The 25,424-nt window shown below is 31.5% G+C and overlaps 1 protein-coding gene across 1 annotated transcript in view; it reads left to right on the top strand.

Annotated features, from left to right (window-relative positions):
• LOC149901973 (zwei Ig domain protein zig-8-like) overlaps window positions 1–25,424 on the top strand; it is a 298,586-nt gene that overhangs the window by 58,681 nt on the left and 214,481 nt on the right. The window contains exon 2 of the mRNA XM_090110922.1: window positions 20,951–21,014. The gene's annotated coding sequence lies outside the window, so the exon portion shown is untranslated. The remainder of the gene's footprint in view (window positions 1–20,950; window positions 21,015–25,424) is intronic.

The raw sequence follows: 25,424 nt of genomic DNA, 5'->3' as shown, positions 1-25,424 counted from the left end.
AAGTGGATTATGAAAACTTGGATTGTTATTTGAAGTTTTTGGTTTAAATTTTACGTGCTTCTTAATACCTTTGTACTAAACTACTTTACAGAAGGAGTAACGTATTACGGAAATTGAATGACTTAAAAACAAATAAACCATACATTTCTCAATTTCTTTAAAAAAATGGTTAGAAACAGTTTATTTAAAATATAATAACTATCTCATCACACCTACTCAATAGTACCAGCATCATAAAAAGAAGCCAAAATATCAACACGAACACAACTTTCCAACTGTTTTGCAAAACAATTGAAGTGTTGAGGCATCAGATCGAAACGTGGCAAGATATAAATAGGGAACACCCTTCGTCAGCGCTATTGAAAGCGAAAATAGGTTTTATTGACACGGAAGTATCCTGAACATGGCCGTGATGCCTCTTTTCGGGAACTTGTCACAATCCCTCAAGAGAGGTTTAGGGAAATATTTGGTTATATCCTGTTGGAGATGTGGGTGTACTATATTTAAGGTGTATTTGTGAGTTCTTAAAATAGAGATCTTTGCAATATCGAGAAAAAAAATGAAGTATAGATATTATATATTCGTCTCGTTCGATACCTAATATACTAACGTAATTTTCCTTTACTTTTAAATTTTGTATTTCTATGTATAATTAATTACGTAGGTACTCATCATCTACAATTTTCTTTACATTTCTTCTTAAGTATTATGTTTGCTTCAATTACTATTAATCCGTCAGTCCTCGGATCACAGACACAATAGAAAATCTATTGTGTCTCGGCCCGATCGGGCCGCTCGGTGGTCAATGGGTTAAAACAGTTCAAATATCTTCATAATATGACTTTTATAATACAAAAAATATACAAACACAATTTCCAAAATTATCTAGAAAAATCTCGTTCAAGGGGACGAACCCGACCTTGCCTCTCTAGTTTTACTTTTTATCCTTCATTCTGGCATGTACAAAGTTGCCTTTGTTTTTAGGGCACATCTTATCTTGTATCACGCCTAAAAAAGGTCTAAAACTAATTTTGGAGATATTACATGCTTGAATAATATGTAAACGCCGCGTTTTAGCTAAATGTCAACGGAATTTTCGTACATTCAAGAGAAAATCAGATATGATGGAATACGGAATAAAATAAGATTAAAAACATATTTTATTGTACTTATGATCTTGTTTCATTTGTCACTTGAATATAATATTATCTTGTACTTACTAATTATTATTATTGCTCTAGTAGCTGTAGACAAAGCATGAATATTTCGATATGATACTTAATATATTTTAAAATAACATACAATCAAAGTGAAATAAATAATAAGGAATTTCCTAATTTATAAAAAAGAAATCACAAATTTTTATTGACTTTCGTGATATTACTCGATACAATAAAGTAACAATATTTTAATTACTCGATACATTTAAATTAAGATGTAACCAATTGTAGATAAAATGTGAGAAACAATTGCAAATGCTTATGTTTATTTTACAGCATAAAATGAACTACTTACAAAAAAATGTAGCTATGTTGTACAATTTACCTTCAGTTTCAAACTTTGGTAAATACCGTTCGCGGTAAATACCTGAAAAGTTCTAAACGGGTCTCGAAATTATACTTTGTGGTCCCGAATGCGGGTTATCTGCCGTATTCCGGTGTAATGTATATGGGTTCAATGGTTTAGAAATGTGGGGTTCGCCAGGGGTCTGTGGTTGGACCTCTTTTATATATAAGTTATAACTTTATCATGCGTTTAAGTACTTGATTGTAAAAAAGGTAATTTTGTCATGATCCAATAAGAGGTAAAGGACAAAAATATTGTGTAACGTTTTTAATGTTTTTGGAATTATAGGTAAGCTACTAAATCGATAGTAATTAATTTAAGAAGAATGATAAACTAAAATTATTCAAATATTGTAATAGTTCTCAGATACTCGGAGTAGAATCTTAAATGGATACAAAATATTAATCATAATGTGTAATCAACTAAAATAGTTCTAAGAAATGATATATCGTTTGGTTTGATACAAATATAATACAAACAATTATTCGACCAAAATAATTGACCCAGACTGTACATATTATTATGATTCTATAACGGCCCAATAATATTCTATATTCAGTAACAATAAACCAGATTTATACAATTGTATTATAATTTTTGATCATAATCAATGAGATAGATATTTTTATTCAAGTGTCACTCAAAGAATTCTTCGAAGCTATTTAGAGGCACCTTGCAGAATATTCAATACGAATGGTCCAACGAAATATTGAAAATAAAATTTCCCAAAATCATAAATATTATAAGCAGCCTAACTCCGACGAATGGAACGATACGTCCAATAATTGGCCCGAGAATTTATAACGGTACGACAAATGACAGAAAATTTCGAAACCAAATGTAGAAATTTAAGCAAATATTCGCTTATAACGTATCCTCCAGGGACAGTGATTACACATTGAAAACATTTCGAGCGATTCTAAGCTTTCAGCTATTGTGATTGGTAGTATAATTCCGTGTACGTTTTTGTCAATTTCGCGCGCACTGCGATGGAGCCATGTTATGTTTCATGGGCGATGCTCGCAATTAAAATGGCTGCCGCGTATGGATCCGTTTCCGTTTGGAATTGAATTCGATCCGGCCTCATCATTATGCGTGCCTTTTGATTGAGTGTTGAATATTTGGATAGGTATCATACGTGTCAAGTACTAAATGAAATACAAATAAAGCAGTTGAAGCACTCATTCATTTTGATTTTATTTTACATGTAAATTTCATGTTAACGATCGTATGGTTTCCAATGTTGATGGAATTGTATGAGGAGAAATTGTAATCGGATAATGGCATAAATTGATATTCACTGTTGTTTAAATAAACTGCATGGAATGTAATTAACCCAATTTTTATCCAATGACTGTGAAATGTAAAATAAATCGAAAGTATGTACAACTTTTTATTAAACTCATGATTAAAAATAAGTCTTAGGTTGCTAACATAAAATTTATTTGTATTTCATAACGCATAACCTATCTTCTCTCTCTATATCTATAATATATAATCTCATAACGTACTTATCATATTTCTACGAAACTGCTGGACCGATTCAAATAAAATTATGTGTGCCTATTGGTTAGATCTGAGAATCGACTAACATTTTTCATACCCCAAAAATATAAAAGTAAGACAAAACAACGTTTGCCGCGTAAGCTATTATGATATACATTTTTGTGCTAAACCATTATGTGGTGGTTTTAAGAGCATTTCAAGCTTGTCCCAATTGTCAATTTTATAGCACGTTGTTGGTCTAGATTTCACCGAAGTAACCTTCTCTAAACTTTTCTCCAAGCCAAGTTTTCTTTATATAATTGATTTAACTGCTAAAACATGCAGACTTAGGAGAAATAGTTTAACATTAATTTTTGTTTGCCAAAAACAGACTAAGTACAGGAAATATTAACCAGAAATATACGTAGTTATATTCATATAATACTTTAAAGTAATTCCTAAAAGTCGAATTCAAAGGGAAATGCCTTATAATATACAATAAAAAAAAAAAGTAGAGTCGCTAGAATAATAATATATCCTCTTTGGTGAAAGAAATTATTATTGCGTTGCGTACGTTTAACGTGAGTTTGGTAATTGATAAACGCGCAGGCAATTTTCATATATATCATATTTTCATAATTACTTTTTCATAATTCTGTAAAAACAAAAAAAAGACGTGTGGTACTCGGGGACTGCCGCGGTCCATGCCTTCAAGCCACACCTCCGTGTCCGTCGGAGTGGGGAGCGTGAGGTTTTTCGTTACACAATTTCTGGATTCGGTCCCCGTGCTCAAGGCCCGCGATAGAAGCTATGCAATAGCTTAAAAACTAGCAATACAGTTTTTTACTATAACAATGCAATGCGATTAAATGATATTTAATACACAACGTAACTATAATGATGTAATTGAATCTGATTACCTCAACTATACGTCGTTAAAATATGAAAATGTTCATCATTCCATCTATAGAGCAATTGGAATATCAACTTATTATACATTACATTCACCTGCAGAATTATCCATAAAGACTTGGAAACTATAGCTTCCAAGTATCTAAGGTTATCGGAATTGAGATGAATTATTCAGAAGTTACAGCAGTTTCACTTCAGTTTTACATTTTGCTCGATATCCAGTTCGAACTTAGTTGTTATTTTAAAGATAGCTATTTGTGTTCCTAAGTACTTCAGAATCGAATGTCTGCTGAATATGCGAGTTATATTTTGGTTCTAATACGTATAGGACTATTAGTATTATTTTATGTTGACAGAATTAAAATTTTACTAATGACGTGTTATTGTTTGAATATTTCTCAGTATTTACCACAAAATGTAGGTACTATAGATCTTAAAATTTTTTTTATGTACATTTATAAAATACTAGTTTCAATTCAGAAGTTCGTTTATGTGGTATTTGTCACTCTTTAATATTAAGTATCTATTCAAATTCAAATTCAAATTCGTTTATTCAGTCTAACTTAACCTAACCTTAGAGCTAAATACATTTGGTGGTAACTGTATAATGATAGGTATATATCAATCAACGGTTCAAGACTGGCATCTTTGCTAGATTACCGAGTAGGTAATCTGTATTAAAGATATCAGTTCCTTCCCCATATAATTTATATAATATAAGAAAAAACATCTTAAGGTGGTCATCACAACTTAGTCAACGAAAATGATTTTTAAGTTCGGATATAAAGAATATAAAAGTAAATTAACTAATTGATATCTTAACTTATGAACATGAAAGGAGTCGAGTGATTATGTGTGGGCATAAGTTAGTGTGTGTGCGTATGTTTGTGTCTGCGTATGTTGTGTCTATTCGTAATGAATCGTGAAAGAAGAACAAAACAGCGAAATTTTTCCCATTTTGAAATTATCAGAAGACGATGCATAAACAAAGGGGTGGATAAACTAACGAATTTTCAACAATCGTCATTCATTTGTTCATCTCTTATCCTATAACTAACACAACATTCCTTGTAATTCATGAATATTCAAATCTTATCAATTTATATCATGCACTTTTCGTGGAATGTTTTCAAACGAAATTTTTGGAATAAATCATTCGTCATTCTTCTCACCATCCATTCGAATACCTACACTATTCGCAAGGAAAATTCAACCAAAAATGCTTGAACAAACCATCTCTGCCTTATAATTTTATTGATTTTTACAAAAGTAAATGTATTATGTAAATGAGTCGTATTTTTTGGGGCCCTTTGTCTCTTAAGGTAATGAGGGGGATGGGCAATCACCAAGAATTATTCGGGAAAAGAGAAACATTGCCTCGTTTTCATTCACATTATCCTACCATTTAAGTCGAGTGGCATTAACGAGTACCTACTGAGCAAATTATGTCAAGAGCAACTCATATAACTTTTGAAACGTATGAATAAATAAGACGCCTATATGTTTGAGTTCCCGATGCAGGTTGGTTACTGTAGACTTTTTTGCATTAAGCACTTCTGCAGTTTCGGATTTCGTTCATTTCAGAGTACTTTCTGTATTTGGTTGTGCATTAAAAATTAAGAGTCCTAAATAAATTAATTATTTTCTACATAAATTAGGTTTTAAACACTTGTGTTCAAAAAATGCTAATACTAAATACAGAATACTGTAACGAGAGCCTAACATGATCATTACCTCAATCTATATTTCTCTGTTGACGATGTATTTGTAAGTAATTGAAACGTCAGTATAAAATATAATAAATGTGTTCAATCCTTATTATTATCAACTACTTCACTGTAACAACTGCTTCACTGTTTGCAAGACATTTACCAACACAACTGCTTTAATTCAGTCCACTGTCCCTAACTACCACTAAACATCTGGAGCTTCAGAAGTTAAAATACAATTCACTGCTAAATTTAAATGATGGGTATTAAATAAACGAGGCATTCCATTTGAGTCAAGAAAATCGGATTACATCCAAAGTTTGAAATTTTCTATAGGTGTTTCCAACTTGACAAGGCTTTTGCCTTAGGCCTTTGAAACGTTTCGATTGAAAAGCCGAAGATTGATTACTTCGTTTCTTATTATAAAACCTCGGTTGTGAGCGACGCTCATTTCATAATCAATGAAATGTTTGTGTGGTTTTGGAGTAATACTAGGTCAATGTGATAGATAATACGGTCGATAAAATATTCTTATGAATATGTGTATTGACAGTAAATATCCTAAGAAAGCTTAAAATATTTTGTTATAAGTGAGGTTATTGTTTGTACAGTTTTCTAAAAAAAAATCTATTATACCATACTACGGAGTATGGAGAGAGTAAAAATTTCCTACACGAACTTATGTCACACTCGTAATATGTTAAACATAATGCCATCCATCAGTATCGTAATTAGCTATATCTACACGTTGAAAATATTCTTAAAGGAATATTATTAAAGCAGTATAATGTATGAAAGAGAAGCGGAATATCATCTATATTTTCATATCCCGGCCCATCAATCAATGTAAGGAATGCAACAACAAATTTTCTACAACACCGATCTCCGAATATTCTGAGCCCAAACTTGACCCGAGTTCATCCGAAATAACAACTCTATTTAAACATAATAAACTATGGGCATTGTGATAGTGACGACTTATTAAAAGGATTTGGAGTTCAAAAGAAATAGTAGCTGTGGCAACAGACGATGAAATAAAACACAAAAGGAGGTCGCACAGAACTTGGTGAAACTTTTGCGTTGAAATTCAAATCTTATTTACAATTGTTGCATAGGAATAAGAAAGAGTTGGACTTTATGAAGTTATTTATTACTAAACTAATTTCATTAAATGCGCGGAGAATTAGTTTGCTGCAGAAGTTTGAAATTGAATAATACGTCTTTATGATCCATAGTGGTGATGATGCTTTTGTGATAGCTCTTTTGAATGTTTTGTATGTAAATCGATAGAATGCGTGTTGTCTTCTCAGAAAAAGTAATACAAGAACAACTCAAGAGCTTTCTATTTCAAACTCAACTTGCCTCAAAGGAATTTTACGTAGAATGAGTAATATTGGTTGAATATCATGTTTATAATTATGTACCTCCTGTTTCCTGCAAAGCCTGCATTTAAGCAGAAAGTATTTCGCCATTTTGTTTAGCCAATTTTCTAATGATTACATTAGAAATTTGACTAAATAAACATTATTTTAATAATGAGAAGAACAAGGAGGATAAATAAGAACCCAGATGTTTGTAAAATGTACAATTTTACGTACCGAACCTAGTTTTTAATTAGACCTAGAAGTTTCATGCCGCATTTTCTACGCCAGCTCAAGGATTTTTCGTACTTACAAAAATGAAAAATATTGTTTGACATATTTAAAGTTTAAAAAAATCTTAATTATTAAGAAGTTTTACTATAATGTAGTGATTTTTCGTTAAATTGCAACTCAATGCAATGTTACATTCCCTTTTCAAATATATTTTTAAACGCAATACATTCTCGAAATAAATTAAAACACATACAATATTAAAATAAAACCCTTCACGCGCAATCGAGTGAAAATAATATATACTACACCGTAAAGATCAATAGAGCTAAAAAGGAAAAATATGCATATTTAATTCGCCATCACAAAATATGAATCTAACATGGTCGTATTTTACGTCTTCACACCTTAATTAATTTGAAAAAAAAAACATATTAATTCAAACGTTTATTTATGCAACTAGACTTCGTTAAAAAAAGCTATTGAATAATAATTATTATATAATAATATAGTCTAGTCCAGCCCTGGATTTTCAAACCACAGCGTAACTACTTTTTTATTAATTAAAAAATGTCATCATTACCGCAAACTTTAAACGAGTTTTAAATATGACTTCAGTCACTCTCCATACTTTGCAATAGATTATACTTATCGCATATTATCTTAAATCTAAGTTCAGTAGAAACCCAAAAATAACATTATCTACATATTAATTCTTTGTATTTATTAAATAACATATAAATTTACTGCACGCATTTTGATTCAAACATCCCATTTATTCTGAGAGAGCAACCTCAACATCTGGTATGTAAAATATTCATACGCTGCTCTAAAGTCGATTTATTTTTCAACCCGTTGAAAGCCGGGGCGTGGTTCTTGTATCCAATAAATGCCAAGTACCTGAGTGTCGACAAATATTTTCATGCTCTTATTATTTATACATTCGAAAGTCATGTCTTTTGTGCATAAATAATGATCCTCTTTATTATTCAGAGCCTTTTCAATACAAACATGAAGTGGTTTTAATATTAATGACACTGAATTTAACTGAAGTAATTTATTAAATGAGTCAAATGTTATATTTTTAACGGAATTTGTTATTGATAAGGTGTATAATAAGTGATGAAAACCGATTTTACTCATAATGTGCATATTTTCAAGGGAAGTTTATTTATTGTGAAGCTCTATATTCTAGAATATCGATATTATTTTTCCTTAGTTACTTGCCTACTATATTTAAATACGGATGACCTAAATATGCATATTTTCAAGGTAAATGCAGCGTTATGGAAGCTATAAAATTTTATAGAAAATCTATAAGTACCTAATAGGTGTTGAACATTTTTCTCTTCTTATACTACCTATACTGAGAGATCTATTTAAAATTTGGTAAAAACTTTAGATTAGCATTAAAACTTTTCTAGCATCTTATAAAGCTTCATAATATGACACAACTGGCTGTCCACCCGCGGCTTCGCCCGCGTTTTCAAAGAAAAACTCGTATAGTTCCCGTTCCTGTGCGATTTCCGGGATAATAGCTATCCTATATATTGGGATTATGGATAGTGGTGTGATTAATTTTAGTAAATAATTCAAGCACTTTGTTGTAGGAAGATAGTCACTTTATTTATCTTCAAATAGAGTATCGAAGGTATGTCTTAACAGTCTGAAGGATACGAGTGAACTACCCACAAAGAGCTATATAACTCAACTATTTTAGGGTCTATATAACACTCAAAATTATACCTTTATTTATGACCCTCTTCGAGTATTTCTTACCCGTACTTCTAGGAATCTATACAATAAATATTCACAAGGTTTAACATGTGTTACCAAGTGTATACAGGACTCACAATAGGTTTACCAAATGTGCATGATAAGAAAAAAAGGTCGTTGCAATAAATCACACGTATAGTGAAAGAAACGTAATTGCTTTTTAAGAGATAAACTTTTGTAAATGAAATCAATATTTCAACACGCCCCCTCAAAAGTTAATCTCTTTTCCAAGTTACAATTTTAATTGCAATTACATATTAATACATATACAATTATATTAATACATCATGATAACCAAAATTCTAAAGTTGAATACAATACTCTTAATACTGATCGACATACCTTCCGCTTACTCTTTGTCTGGGACGGTTGTTACTAACCGTATATGTACATAGTGATCCGACATTTGTCTTCACGATAAGGGAAACCCAGGAAAACCTTATCAGATCATTAAAAATATATAAGTTTACATCAAGATACAACTTATTTACTAATCAATCTTCTGATGCCATTTTCGCTCTTAACTCCAGGAACCTCCCTGGTAGTGGCTTTGTCAGCATGTCTGCAATTTGAACACCTGTTGACATATGTTTAATAATTTTAGTATTATTTCTCATATTGATCCCAAAGGAATTAATATTTGATGTCAATATGTTTGGATCTAATAAGGCTTGTTGGATTGTTAGCTAGTACATCCATTTTACTATTCATATATTAAGATAGGTTCTTTAGTTTTCAGGTTTATACCTGCTGCTAAAGTTTTTTCAACCATATTGCATTTAACAGCTTCATACAGAGCCATATATTCAGCTTCTGTAGAAGAACCTGCCTTATTGTACTCCAACATATTGTACATCAATCATACAACTAGAAGAAGTAACCCGTTGTACTTTTCTTTTTAAATACTAACTCGAATCAATTATCTTATCAATTTGTCTAATTAGAATCAAGTATCTTATCAATTTGTTCTTATATGTTTCCTTTACATATTTAATTTTAATCTACTTGTTTTTAAACATTAACGAGTTCTTGTTTATTTTCATTCACATGTCTGCTTATAGTTAAAGTCAGATCATTGTACATGAAATTAAATACATTAGATTTCCAATAAGAATTCGAAATGGAATACCGTCATTCTCATTGGATTCCATTGCCTCAAAATCTAAATTGAATTTTATGTAAGAAGATTTTGATCACCCATTGTACTAAGTTTATTTCATACGGTTTTAATATTTACTTATGTGCTTTGATCTAGTGTTACGACATTATTTTGTCTCGTGATTCTAAAGCTTAATAAGAATTTAACCTCCTTTTAAATCACCCATTTTAAATTAATTCATTAAATTCTGCATCGTTTTTCAACAATAGTCACTCACTATAATCACTAGATCGTCCACATTTAATTCAGTATAAATATTATTAGAGATATCTCATCTATTCAGTATGTACATGAATCGATCCTTAAAATCATTTGTAAAACCTTTTTCTAATAGTCTTTTCAAATATTTCAATCCAACATCTGGCAACTTTTTAAGCAATATGCTACCTAATGCTTTGTTTAATTTACAATCGGGGTTCACAAGTGTTTTCACTTTTCACACCCTCAAGTATTTTAATATACTGTACGATTAACTGACCACTTAAAATGCAGTTTAATCAATCTGGTAAACTAACAAGCCATGCTGCTGTTAAAAGACTTAAGTTCAAAATTGTTGCAACCGATATTTTTACTAATACCTCTAGCAACTAAACGGGCTTTACACTTTTATGGATTTCCGAACTCATCGTACTTTATAATATCCATTTTCATTATATACAATATTTGTACTACTTGGTTTTGATACTAAAGTCCAAGCTTTTTATTTACAAATAAAGAATATAGTTCATCATTAATTGCATTTTTCATTGTTTAGCATCATTCCTATTTTCAATTATCTCATGTGAATTAGGAGTAAATATACAATGTATTATGCGCACAGTAAATAATGAAACGGCTAATAATCATCTTCATTAGATGAAGTTTGGCTTTTAATATCTATCTGATATATCGGTTTCATTGTCAATACTAATTGTCTGTGTCCTTAAATTTTAGGCACTGTATTGTTTGTATTTTCAATACTTCGATAGCCTTCTGCCTTATTATTTTATTGATGACTAGCTACTGAGTTTAACGCAAAGTTATTGACTACAGTTTTTCGTCTAGGTACTGAGTTTAACGTATAGCTGCTATTTACTTCCAGTTTTCACCAACTGAGCTTAACACATAGCTATTCATTCAGTTTTCACTAACTGAGCTTAACACATAGCTATTCATTCAGTTTTCACTAACTGAGCTTAACACATAGCTATTCATTCAGTTTTCACTAACCCCTCTTATGTGTAATGACATTTTCCGGATTTTCCCTTTCGGCGCAACCGGGAGCCGGTTGGTCAACAGACAGCGAAATTTTGAGATAGACTTTTACTTTAACTCGATTTTCTCCGTATCTAGTACGAATTAAGTTAATTCAAGTTATAAATCTTATTGTAAATTGAATAATCTTTATTCACTTTCAACCATTTCTATATAAATACTCAATCAAAGCTAACATAGAACTTTCAACATAGGGTACTGTGATATTTAGATAAGTTTCGGTTATAATTTGAATTAAAACAACATTTGGAAGTAATTAAGACATTTTATTTACAACTTATCACATTAGGTTTAAAATAAAACACAAAATTCAAGTGCCACCATACAAATTTTTTACACAACACACGATCTTAATATCGTCACAAAAAACCGCCACTTGAACGAGTCATCAAAAGTGGGTATCGTATTTCAACCTTATTTTAAATGACGCATGCCGATATGGACACGATGTTTTGTTTATTAGAAACTTAAGCTTATAAACTATGTATTACGAAAGCATCGCAGCACTATATTATATATATCTTGAGTAGGAGTTAAACAAAAATGGGTCAAAAATTTGGGTCAAAAATTACGTACATTTAAAAACATAGTTTTTGGAAAAAATATTGCAACTAACGGAACTTTAAGACATTTTCTAAGATTTAGATAGATTCAAGCATCAAAACAAATCAACAAAACAGTACAGTTCTAGGAAATATTTCAAGATATAAGTTGTTAAAAGTAGCAAAAAATTTTTCATTTTGGTACCTGGAGGCTATAAAAGTATGGATACGACTTTTCGTAAAACATAATATTTTCAAGGTATGACTCTTATTAGATGTGTTTGTTTTTTACTATCATACATTCAAAACATCTATTCTGGTCATATTTCGGTAATGTCGCAGTCAGCAATAAATTAAAATTTTAATGCATACAAAAATATTCCTGAGGCATATCCATACTTAGGTAGCATCCTAAAAATACGCAATCTGTTGACGCACCGGCTCCCGGTGGATACAACGTAGTATCGTATTTCACTACATATTTTCATGTTTTTGAAACAAATATAATGCTACCCTATGAAATATATCAAAACTAAGTAGTTTTACGTTTTAGATTTAACATCAACTTGCCTTTTTATCCATTTCTGGCTGAAATATAACGATAATAAAATCGCTATCACGCGTTCGACCTTGCACATGCTGATAGTTACAGACCGATTTTTAGTGAAAATTAACAGAACTATTATATAATTAGTATAAATAATCAATATTTAATAACCCATCCATCGTTGCTTTTAATATTCAGCGAATCACTTTAAGATTAGTACAAGTTTTCACCAAAACAAAAATACGTAGTCACCACGTGCGATGACGGAGTTTTGAATGACGCTAGTTTAAATTTTTTTCACTAGCGCTGCGCAAGTTTTGGCGTCACTAGCCGGCCTGTTTCTTCTTTAAGCATTTGTAATGTGTTAGAAAGGATAGGTTGATATACAATGACGTTGTTTATAGTAAAAACAAAACACTCGAACCCTCACCGGCCCCCGGTTGTTCAACATACACGGCTAAAATGTGACACCGCCGGGAGCCGGTGGTTCAACATACAAGGGGCTAACTGAGCTTAACACATAGCTATTCATTCAGTTTTCACCAACTGAGATTAACACATAGCTATTCATTCAGTTTTCACTAACTGAGCTTAACACATAGCTATTCATTCAGTTTTCACTAACTGAGCTTAACACATATAGCTATTCATTCAGTTTTCACCAACTGAGTTTAACATAATATAGCTATTCATTCAGTTTCAACCAACTGAGATTAACCCATATAGCTATTTTTAACTGAATATATAAGGTTGTCAACTGAGTTTAACGAATCGTTAGGGACTTCAGTATTTAAACCTGAATCAACCTCGTCTCCCTTTGCCTTTGATTTAAATTTACATCTCTTTCTACCACATATTTATTACTCTCCACTTTATACGCTCTATACCCATTTTACCTTTGATGACTTTTCATCAAATTTGTTTTACTGGTTTCAACATACGGCTGATTCGAAAACCTAAAGGTATTTTAAATATGGAGTTCGTGGCAATGTGAGATGATAACTGATACCTTTATCTACCTTTTAAGTAGTAAGATAAATTCTCTTTAACATGATCAGTAAATAGGTTTACAATACATCAGATTTATTTCTCATAAAATATGTTACACTCTTATGAGTGAATTCATCATTAAACATTACAAAATAATTTTATTATTATTTATTCATTTCTTTTAATCATGAGAACCATAAACATCTGATTTCAACATTATTTTATTAAATGACATTTACACTTGTTTATTGTTTATACAAGCTTCACACAAACAGGTTATCTACCTTTTCATTTAATGTCATCTATTAGCTACTAGATAATTTAACTTTATCAAACTTCTAATAGATAATTTAAAATTTATCTTTTCTTATTTGACCTCGTCACTGATGCTAATATTTTTATTCGGAATTAGAATCTTTATTTTAATAATTAATAAAGTTTAACTTACCGAAAATTCCAGAATAGATATATTGTATTTCGGCTTACCAGTCATTGCCGTCTTACCATTCCACCTCACTGTCAGCTGTCTTACTAACTGCTAAAAGGATATTTCACTTCCTTCATTTGTTAACTGAAAATTTCCAGCCATAAATGCAAAGCTGTCTTCAATCACTGGCTCAGCTTGAATGGTTTGAATTGTCCTTTGTCTTTCTGTACTTGGTTTGGACTTAAAGCGTTTCGAGAAGTTACGACATTCATTTTTATAATGTCCTCTTTTTCCACAATTGTGACACTTAATGTGCCCTTTATAATTTATACCATTTTGTTCCGGCTTGACGATTCCACGACGTATTTTCGATGATTTTCTAAGCTCCTTATTATTTCGTTTTCTTTCATTAGTTTTCTGTTCAACATGTAGAACCATTTTACTTGTGTCAAGACTTTCATTAACAAGTTTAACTTCATGATCTAATAATCTTGTTTTCACGAAACTTAACGTGATGTTGTCTTCTGACAAAGTCTCGATGGCTGTTATAACACCATTGTAAGAAGGTGGTAAAGTAAGCAATAGTTGAGTCACTTTATCAACCTCTGAGATAGTCGCACCGGCTGATGCTAACTCGGATATCAAAGAATCGAACATCATAAAATGTTTACACAAATCTGTGTCTTCTTCCAACTTCAAATTAAATAATTTCTTCCGAGCTCCAATTTGTTTTGCTACACTTTTTCTTTCGAAGATATTGTTTGGTACATCAAAAATTTGTTTTGTCGACGATTCTGGTTTCACGTAACTTAAATACGAATCGGACAAATATTCAATTAACACATTCTTTGCGGTTGACTCCGATTTCTTCCACTTGCTGTCAGGATTCGCTGGTGCTGGTTTATCGATTACATGAATCACTTCAAGTTCATTTAAGAGACTGCGGATTCTGAACTTCCATATATTATAATTTTCACCGTTGAAAGGTTGGATGTTTCTTTTAGATTTTATAGTTTCCATATTGTTTATAAAATCTTTATCTTCACTCTGAATGTTTTACTTACGATACATTCACTAATTTTCAATTGCACTTTGAAATTTTAATTTTCTTCCTCTCAATAAAATTTGTATTTAAATTAATCAACAACGTAGCCTGGGCCCATAACCTATTGGGATTATGGATAGTGGTGTGATTAATTTTAGTAAATAATTCAAGCACTTTGTTGTAGGAAGATAGTCACTTTATTTATCTTCAAATAGAGTATCGAAGGTATGTCTTAACAGTCTGAAGGATACGAGTGAACTACCCACAAAGAGCTATATAACTCAACTATTTTAGGGTCTATATAACACTCAAAATTATACCTTTATTTATGACCCTCTTCGAGTATTTCTTACCCGTACTTCTAGGAATCTATACAATAAATATTCACAAGGTTTAACATGTGTTACCAAGTGTATACAGGACTCACAATAGGTTTACCAAATGTGCATGATAAGAAAAAAGGTCGTTGCAATAAATCACACGTATAGTGAAAGAAACGTAATTGCTTTTTAAGAGATAAACTTTTGTAAATGAAATCAATATTTCAACACTATATGTTAATCCAAGTTACCTTTTATATCTGTGTTAAATTTCATTCTAATCGGCTCAGTAGTATTTGCGCGAAAGAGTAACAAGCATACACAAACACATCCTCACAAACTTTCACATTTATAATATTAGCAGGAAGTTGCATAATATATTATTAAATAAAACTTAAACAACAATGAAAATTTAATATCCACAAGAAGCAGAGCAGAGCGGTGGCTCAGCAATTGCTAATTCAATCTACAAGCGGAGGGTTCGAAACAATGCAGATGCAAAAAAACTAATCGAACTTTCTTATTTATCTGTACATCTGTTTCATTAGAAATAATAATGCTGGCGAAGGATAGTCTAACCATCTCTTGAAAGGTGTTGTTGTAGAATTTCTTTCTCTGGAGACACGTAAATAGAAATCTAAGGCCTGTTTCCTAGAAGAGTGTAAAAACATAGATAAATATGTTTTCCCGCGGTTATAAACTCCCATTTTCTAATAGCTACGCACAAAAGGATGTATGTTAAAGTTAATTTAAAAAATATACTCACTATTTTTTGAGTCATGTAAATATAAATATTGAACCGCAATTTTCAGCTGTTGTTTCCAAACGTACTTTTCGTTTTTCTTCTTTAGCTCATCCAAGACAGAGTCTTTGTGCGTTGCGCGTCTTAAAATTATTTTTATTAAACTCAATTTGAAAAAAGAATAGCGCTATATTTTGTAGTAGCTATTTTCAATAATATTCAACCGAAATCCTCATTATTTTTTCAGACTGACGGTAGCTTTCTAAAATTATAGCACATCCAAAACGGAGTCCTTATGCATACACTTCAAAATCCGGCCCTGTGTACAAAATGGGAGCATTATTAGCCGCCATTGCCGCCAGCTACAGCGCATATTGTTTCTTATTTATCCACCACTCTATTGACTTGCGGAATAATACATTGAGAATGACTAGTTTTCTCGCATATGAATGGCGAGAACCAGTGATTTAAAATTGTGGCTGCAATTTCTTTTTTGTGAACGCACTTGAACCTTATTAGTTTGGGATAAGGTTGGTTTTAGTCTGATAAATTTCTGTTTTGTGAAGCCTACAGCCATAACTTCTAATATAAAAAGTTGTGCTATAAAAATAGTAACTCTTTTACCTTTACTTGGCAACATATTTATAATAATCATGATATGATAAAAATTTATGGTTTTTATTTATCTATCTTCTTGTTGTTTCTTCCAAATGTGACTTGAAATTTATCAAATATCTTAATAAATCATAATATGTATATTGAACTTTTAGTTGCTATTTGACTAGTATATAACTGCTTCCCCTGATATAAAGATTTAGGGTGGTTTATATATGTTTTTGTGTGCTTTGAGACCCGTGGTTCCCCAGTATTATCCGAATGTCATATTATATTAGTTAATTCGTTTAGATAATTGATTAGTTTTGTAAACAACTTTTGAAAATGGTTTTCTCCTAAATTATTTTTTACATAAGAAAACAAAAAATCGAAATAATTATTTTGGGAGTCAGACTCTAAAACATATAAATAATACATTTTTATCGTTGAGGACAGAAAAGGATTATCACAAATTAAATTCTAGAAAATTAATGATTTCGCTTATAATTTTATTCATACTCTAGTTTATTTAGTGATTTGAGAATACTTAAAGCAGTATATCATCATAGCACATATCTTCATGATACCCTTTTGAAGCTACTGATGACTTTTACGTTTGATTTACCAATAAAACCGCATTCGCTCACACCAACAGAACATTTTATGTCCACAGTAAAACGAACACGCAATAACAAAATTGTATCTCCCATTCTACCCTTTACACGTTTACTTTGAAATCGAATAGATAAATATTGGAGAGGAGCAAAAACCCTTCCTAATAAGATTTCCGTAGTAAGGGAATTCGCGCTAAATGGGCCTACATACGTTTACCTTTTTAGCAATATTGTTGAAGCAGAATCCGAATTGTGAAGGTATTTGTGAAGGTTTGCATATGAATATTATAGCCGTTTTACGGAATGCTTTTTCTGGATATTTTGGGACATGTTTATAAATCGCCTAATTGTGACCTACTGTTTCGAGCGCAGATAAAACCAGGGTACAAAATGTCATATATTCGATAAGGGTTGATTTTTGAGACAAATGGACGGTTTTGAGTTGTGAACCTCTGCAGTCTATTTTAACTTTTATGTAAGTTGGTAATGTGGGTTTTTCATGAAACCATATTAACGTACCGGTATAGTTTTAAGCTATATAGGACAAAAGATTCTCTACGACTCTACGTGAGATGGGATCATCATCACATTTTTTATATTTTACAGACATTATCTTTTAAAGAAGAATAGTTTGTAATTTCTCATAGATATAATAAAGATCAACAAAAACAAAATGGTAGCCGATAATAAAAATAACTTTTGCTTGCTTGCTTAAAAATTATAAAAAAAGGTTCATGTTTAAATTGCATGAGTATTTTTATAGACTCACATTTTTTTAATTTTGCACGCATCAACCCTTTTTATGCTACAGGCACTCGAAATTAGCTTTTAAATAAAATATGTTTTTCATTTCATACCTTTTTTATTTTTAGGGTTCCGTACCTCAAAAGGAAAAAAAACGGAACCCTTATAGGATCACTTTGTTGTCCGTCTGTCCGTCCGTCCGTCCGTCCGTCCGTCCGTCTGTCAAGACCCTTTTTCTCAGGAACGCGTGGAGGTATGAAGCTGAAATTTATATCAATTACTCAAGTCTACTGTCCCTTGAAGCTGTGAAAAAATCAAACTTCTAAGCCAACGCAATCAAAAGATACAGCCGTTTATGCCGCAAATTTTCGACACTTGCAAGGGAATCAAAACCTACAGGGTGCTTCCCGTGAACTCAGAATCTTGAAATTTGGTACGAAGCAACGTCTTATAGCATAGACAAAGGAAAAATTACGAAAACCATAAATTTTTAGTTACATCACATAATATATTTTTTTTAATAATTTTAAACTTACTACACATTTCCTCATAAACGCGTAGAGGTATTAAATTGAAATTCATACCAAATACTCAGGTTTATAATACCTTTAAGCTGTAACAAAATCAAACTTCTATGTCAACGCAATCAAAAGAAACAGCAATGTACGGAACCCTCGGTGCGCGAGTCCGACTCGCACTTGGCCGGTTCTTATTTAATTTAGTTCATATACTTTTTAAGATGGGATTAAAATACGGAATATTTACATTTGAATCCCGGATATAATGAAAGGGTTTGTCCCACGCTTGTTAATTCCTCTTCATTAAATTAAAACCCACACATAACACGAAGACTTATAAACGGTTTAATTTTTAATAAAATTATTTTATATCTGTTAAAAAGACGAAGGTTCTTTTCATGTTAGGTACTTGGTCACTTAAAGAAATATATGTTGAAATAGTAATTTATGTGAAAATCCATAGTTGTCCAATAGTAAATTGTTTTTAAAAACATTATTTCAACTAATTTCCTGATAATTTTTCGCAAACAGGATAGATATTTCAAAAATAGTTCAAATATAAATACTTCGTTGTGAAGGATTTAGTGCAAATTGAATTTGAGCAGATAATATCAAACACAATTGACAGTATCAAATTAATTTTATTCATACGTTTACAACACTGAAAATTTATAACTGGATATACAGGGTTACTTGTAAAACACCAGCAACCTCGCAGGACAAGATAGCTAACATCATAAGTAACAACATTTGTTCTACGACTTTTGATAATTTTTTAGACTTTATTTTCGTTCAAAAATAAATATTCATTTAATTTTCCGTTTGAATATTATAAACTCTACGCGCATCCCAAAAATTACGTAAACATGAAGCGAACGAGAGGGGGAAGAAGCGTGCGCGGGCGTCGCGTCGTCCTTTCGATAATGAATAGAACACTTACAATTAATGTTAGGACAGTACAATAATAGCTTAAAAATCATTTAAAAATAATTTATTGCGTTATGCCAATAGTCGTTGAACAAAATGTTACTTATGATGTTTGCTATCTTGTCCTGCGAGGTTGCTGGTGTTTTACAAGTAACCCTGTATAATTAGACAATGCTCTATGGAATAAGCTATAAAGAATATGGAAAGTCCAAAAAAACCTTTAGAGCAGAGTTGGTCTATTATATTATAGTTAACACGAATCGGGCGAATCCGGGGCGAACTGCTAGTAGGTAATAAATAAAAATCCGTGTAGAAGTTCATAAGTTTCTCAAGATATAGAACGTGTCGTGTGAATTATGAATTTATTTATCATGTTCGTGTCAAATTATCGTATACCATAGCTTTATATGAACTTGAATATTCATCCATACTAATATTATAAATGCGAAAGTAACTCTGTCTGTCTGTCTGTTACTCAATCACGCCTTAACTGCTGAACCAATTTGCATGAAATTTGGTATAGAGATATTTTGATACTCGAGAAAGGACATAGGATAGGTTTTATCCCGGAAATCCTACGGGAACGGGTTTTTCTTTGAAAGCGCGGGCGAAGCCGCGGGTGGAAAGCTAGTTTATTATATGGAAATATACGAGCGTGCATTTTCTATGTATTTTTTCTATCTTAAGTTTGTGTGGATGGATGGATGTTTGTTACTCTTTTACGCAAAAACCACTAAATGGATTTTTAGGATACTTGCAAGTGCTGTAGCTTATGTACCAGATTAATATATCGACTAGCCGGTTGGCTTGGTTGGTAGTGGCCCTGCCTTCAAAGCCAGAGGGTTCGATCCCCACCCGGGGCAAATATTTGTGTGATGAACATAGATGTTTGCTCTAAGTCTGGGTGTTAATTATCTATATAAGTATTTATTTAAAATTATATATGTATGTTTATCAGCCATCTGGTTTCCATAACACAAGCGAAAGCTTAGTATGGGATCAGATCGTGCCGTGTGTGAAAATTGTCCCGAAATATTTATTTATATTATAAGCTACAGAAAAAATTGCTTTTGGTTTTATAATAAAACACAGTACAGCACAGTAATATTTAAAATACAAGTCAATAACTGCGTTAAAAACAACCGACTTCAAACTTGCACGTCTTGCAACATTTACAAATACAGACAAAAATGCTCATAAAATAAAAACTACTGGGCCTATCCGAATAAAATTTTTATGGGACCAATTCGACACCATCCCGCATCGAACAAAAAAAGAATCACGTAAATCGGTCCAGAAACCACGAGTAATCGGTGTACATACATAAAAAAAAAAAAAAAAAAAAAACATACCGGCCGAATTGATAACCTCCTCCTTTTTTTTGAAGTCGGTTAATTAATAATTCATATAAATTTTAATGAAAAGGGTGTTTACTTTTATATATTTTTTTACTTTAAAGAATGATGAATTTATTATTTCTTTTCCAGGTGCTTTGACTGGAAGGCGTCCTAAATGAAATTTAATAAGAGAATGTAATCAGAAAAAATCAAGGTAAGTTTTATGTTAATTAAATCTCAAGTCAAAGGATTTATAAATGTAACAACTTGAGATATTAAATGGTCAGTTTAATTATTATTTAATAAACGTTCATTATTTTCCTTTCTTTTTGTGTTTTAATATTCTATATTTTAATTTATCTTGGTAGTAATTAGTGAAATATACATATTTAACAATTTTATTAGGTCCGCTACTATGTCCATTATATAAAGAACAGAATGTCAGAAATGTGATCTACAAACACTCTCTTATAAGATAAACTCAAGAAATTATTGAATTGTCACCGATTCTAGATAAGCGCAAAGTTTGAATTAAATCGGTCAGTCTAAATCGAATCATAAAAACATAGGTACCTACAAATGAAAGCAATAAGAGCGTGTTAAAAAGATCGACATATTATGATAATTATTGTCAAGATGCTTTTGGCTTAAGGCCTACAAGAGGCTTTTGGAAACAATTCTGGGCATGACAATGATGAACGTCAGTAACAATGAAGAAAAGTAATGAGGATCCCACGTACTTAGTATTAAAATGTATTTACACATTTTCTTCAAGCATTTTTATTAGATATCTTATAAAAGTGAAGTGTTTGCGATTTTCAAGATATTCCTGAGAGATATCGTAATTCGACGTGTGAAACCTGTCACGTTATATTTCTCAGAGAAGCGAGTCTATAAGCGAGTACATAAATTAATGTATATTGAAATATTATATGGGGTAAAATGTTGATTTGTTTATGTGGAATATCAATTACCTACTTTATTTTATAATGGATAATATTTAGCGTGTCGTTTTATATGGGTATACATTATTTTTATTAAAATTGACGTATTTGGAGTATGGTTACGATCAGAATATAAAAATATATTATAATAGTGTTAATTATGTTTCAATCCAATCGCGTTTTCATAATATGATTGAAATCTAGAAATTTTTAGACTTAATTAGTATTTAAAAAAATATAGCTCCACATCTACTTTTTATAAATATTTTAGTCATTAGTGAGTTGTTTACAAAGTATGAATATTTCACTCACAATGATCGGAAGCTTATCTGAAAACAAAACTATGCTTACATAAGCACAAACACATTCTTCACTAATTATTAAATATAATATTTACTTATTATACTAATACAGATGTTACACAAAATAAATCAAACAGCGTTCAACGTTGCTTGAAATAAACTAAATAATTTATTCTAATGCACATATAAATAAACGCTTCAAATAGGGCGATTTCACACTGAGATAGTTTCGGTAAACATGTAAACAGTAATCGTCTGAATGGATGCGTTTCTAATTAGTTTACTAATAGCAAATTAACAGTGTGGAAATTTAACCTCGCAAATTCTATATACGTCATAAAATGTTTACATTATAATTAGATTACCGCCCACGGCTTTGCTTGCGTTTTCTTCAACTTAATAAATTATAATACAAAAATCTTCCTTGAGACTCAGTATCCATTTGCAAAAGCAGAATGAAAATCGGTACAGCGGTTTATGAGTTCATCGTTTAACTCATTTTATAGAATCCCAACAGACTGTTACCTGTTTATTTTATTTCATTATTAATAATTATTATAAGTACACAAAGGTAAATTCGAACTCAAGGTTTGGCAGATGTCACCATATTGTTGAACTTTTGATTCTTCGACATGTCGGCTTCCTCACGATGTTTTCCTTCACCGTTATATACTCAGCCCACCTATTTATTTAAAGTGACTTTTGCCTTTACATACCACTTACACGTATTTCTTTATATTTTGTATAAAACTAAAAACGTTGATTCAGGTAAAAATAACAACGCTATGAAGATCTTCCTTCACGGAACGAGGCAAATGTGATTATGATCAAACGTTTGTGCTCGAGATAAGACTTCAAGAGATGCCATTATAAGAATATCAAGTGAAGTTGCTTGCAAAATGACATACATGTTCTTGAATAAAGTACCTAACTAGTTTAACATTAATGGATTTTATTGATCGTATTAAGCTATTATTATATTTTGTTTTAGTATTGCGTATTCATTTGTTACAGGTACCTATGGAAAACAGGAATAAAGTATTTTGAAAATAAGTAAAATGAATTCTACTACCATTTATGCGATACTTTACTGCGATAGATTCTCAGCATTATATCTATAAGAAGGATATTGTCCATCAATCAAATAATAAAGATTATGCGGAGACACAGGACTTACATAAATCGAGTAGATTTGCAATTAACACTGAGGGAAATAAATGAGTTGTTAAATAGTTAATATATTATGCTGAAAAGGCGGTTCAACATAATAATTATTAATATATCAACTGAATTTAAGGCTCCATCTGAATGTTGAAAAGTAAGGTAGTTACGGTATAGGACAGCCACCAGTGCTGATTTTCGACAGCCCTATCTATAGGTAAAGGGGAAAGGTTTGTACCTAATTATGTATCTATGGTATGTATGTATGGTTTTCACGCATAAACTACTGGACCGATTTCAAAAATTCTTTCACCATTAGAAAGCTGCATCTTCACTGAGCAACATAGGCTATAAAGCATTTTCAAAAAAATTAGAGATCTTTACAAACAATGTAATAATGTAACCTAAGGTGTAAAAAAATCCAAAAATTCTGTCATCGCGTGCGCTGCGGAATCTATTCCGTGAAGTACGAGGATGGTTCTTATGAAAAAAATGTAAACAAGTAGGTACCACGGGCGAAGCTGGGGCGGACCGCTAGTATAGTATATATTGAAAAGTCTACTATACTATTTGTAGGAATACATGAAACACAAACAAAATTAAATGTCGAGAATGACAGGTACGATGGATTGGGTATTTTATTGAGTCATGTTGTATGGAATTTATCAGGAGGAGCTTGGAATGGTGTCAGAATTCTGATAATTTCTGTTCTCATAGGGTATTATCAAATAGTTACGATACTATGGGAATATTCATATAAAGAGTATCCTTTTTAAAAGACCGACTTTCATAGTGCTGTTTGTTTTGATGATACGATGAACTTATTAATTAATGACTTAACTCGTGTTTTAGGCTGTCTAGTATTTTATAAAAAAACTCACTAATTTCAGTTTAAAATGCGAATTAAAAAAAGGAATACTCAGAGCAAATTAACAAATAAAGTGATAAGCATACATTAAAATAAGCTAGGTAAGTCTAAGGTGTCGCGGAAGAATTCCTTAAAGCGGCGGCCCCATCATTAAAGCGGCTCGACGGAACACAGTTTTAGTCGGTAAGAATCCGACATAACCCACGGCTCCTTCCCCGGGGGCCGTGGGTATCTTTGGAAGATTTCCCCACTATAAAAAAAAAGGTAAGTCTAAGGTTTCATTTATCACGAACAAAACAATACATTAATACAAAAAACACAATACCTCATACATGAAAATATTGATACATCGAATGATGGATTGAGTTTCTCTCCAACGTTATCATCTAAAGCCTTTTGGTACAAAATAAACAAAACATTTCGCATTCTCTATGACAGTAGAATGCTGACAAACAAAACGCCATATTAGACAAGTCCTCAGGGACTAAGATAAAAAAGGCACAAGTCGTCTCCTTGCAGGATCTGCCTCGTTACTACAATCTTGGCTTGCTCCCTTCGGGTGAATAAGTTAGGGACTAGCTGTGTCTGTTTTAAGCAATATTATAAAGAGGAAACAATTGTTTTGTATGTATTTGTAATGTTTTCACACAGAAAGTTCAGGTCGGATTTCAAAAATTTTTTTACCAGCAGAAAACTACATTTTTTTGAGTCACATAGGCATATATTTCATTTCATTTTTATCCCGGTTCGAACGGCTAGTATGTAACAATAGTGCTGATGACTTCTTTGAAGCAAGAAGTTCTATAATTTGGAGATAAAATTATTTTGTATAAAATCAAAAAATAAACCGGATTTTTTACCTCTTCATAAACACGAGGCATTATTACATAAATTACGATACTTTAAAAGTAAAGAGTGTTAATAGAAAAATTATCACAAAAATATCCACATTCTTTATCTGTATAAAATATCATTACAGATATACTTCATGTCAGCTATAAATCTTCACCCTGAATACATAATTTGTAACAATGATACCTCGGTGCATAGCCATTGAGTTATCAATATCCGACTCTACTAACTACCCTCAATTATCTGGCAATTGCTCCAATAAATAGTAACTTCTAATATATTATCAACTCAATATCGATTAATAATTAATGCAGTTATATGAGAGAATATAATACTTATTAAAAAGCATCTACTTTACTTATTACTAGCTTTCCGCCGGCGGCTCCGCCCGCGGTTTCAAAGAAAAACTCACATAGTTCCCGTTCCCGTGGAATTTCCGGGATAAAACCTATCCTATATTACTCGTGGCTTTGTATGTATGTAATGTGTTGTATGTA

Source organism: Colias eurytheme, chromosome 16, assembly GCF_061535395.1.
Source record: "Colias eurytheme isolate Ceu_HAF_F1 chromosome 16, ilColEury1 Martin Lab GWU primary, whole genome shotgun sequence".
NCBI classification, from domain to species: domain Eukaryota; kingdom Metazoa; phylum Arthropoda; class Insecta; order Lepidoptera; family Pieridae; genus Colias; species Colias eurytheme.
This window is presented reverse-complemented; position numbering and strand designations above follow the sequence as displayed.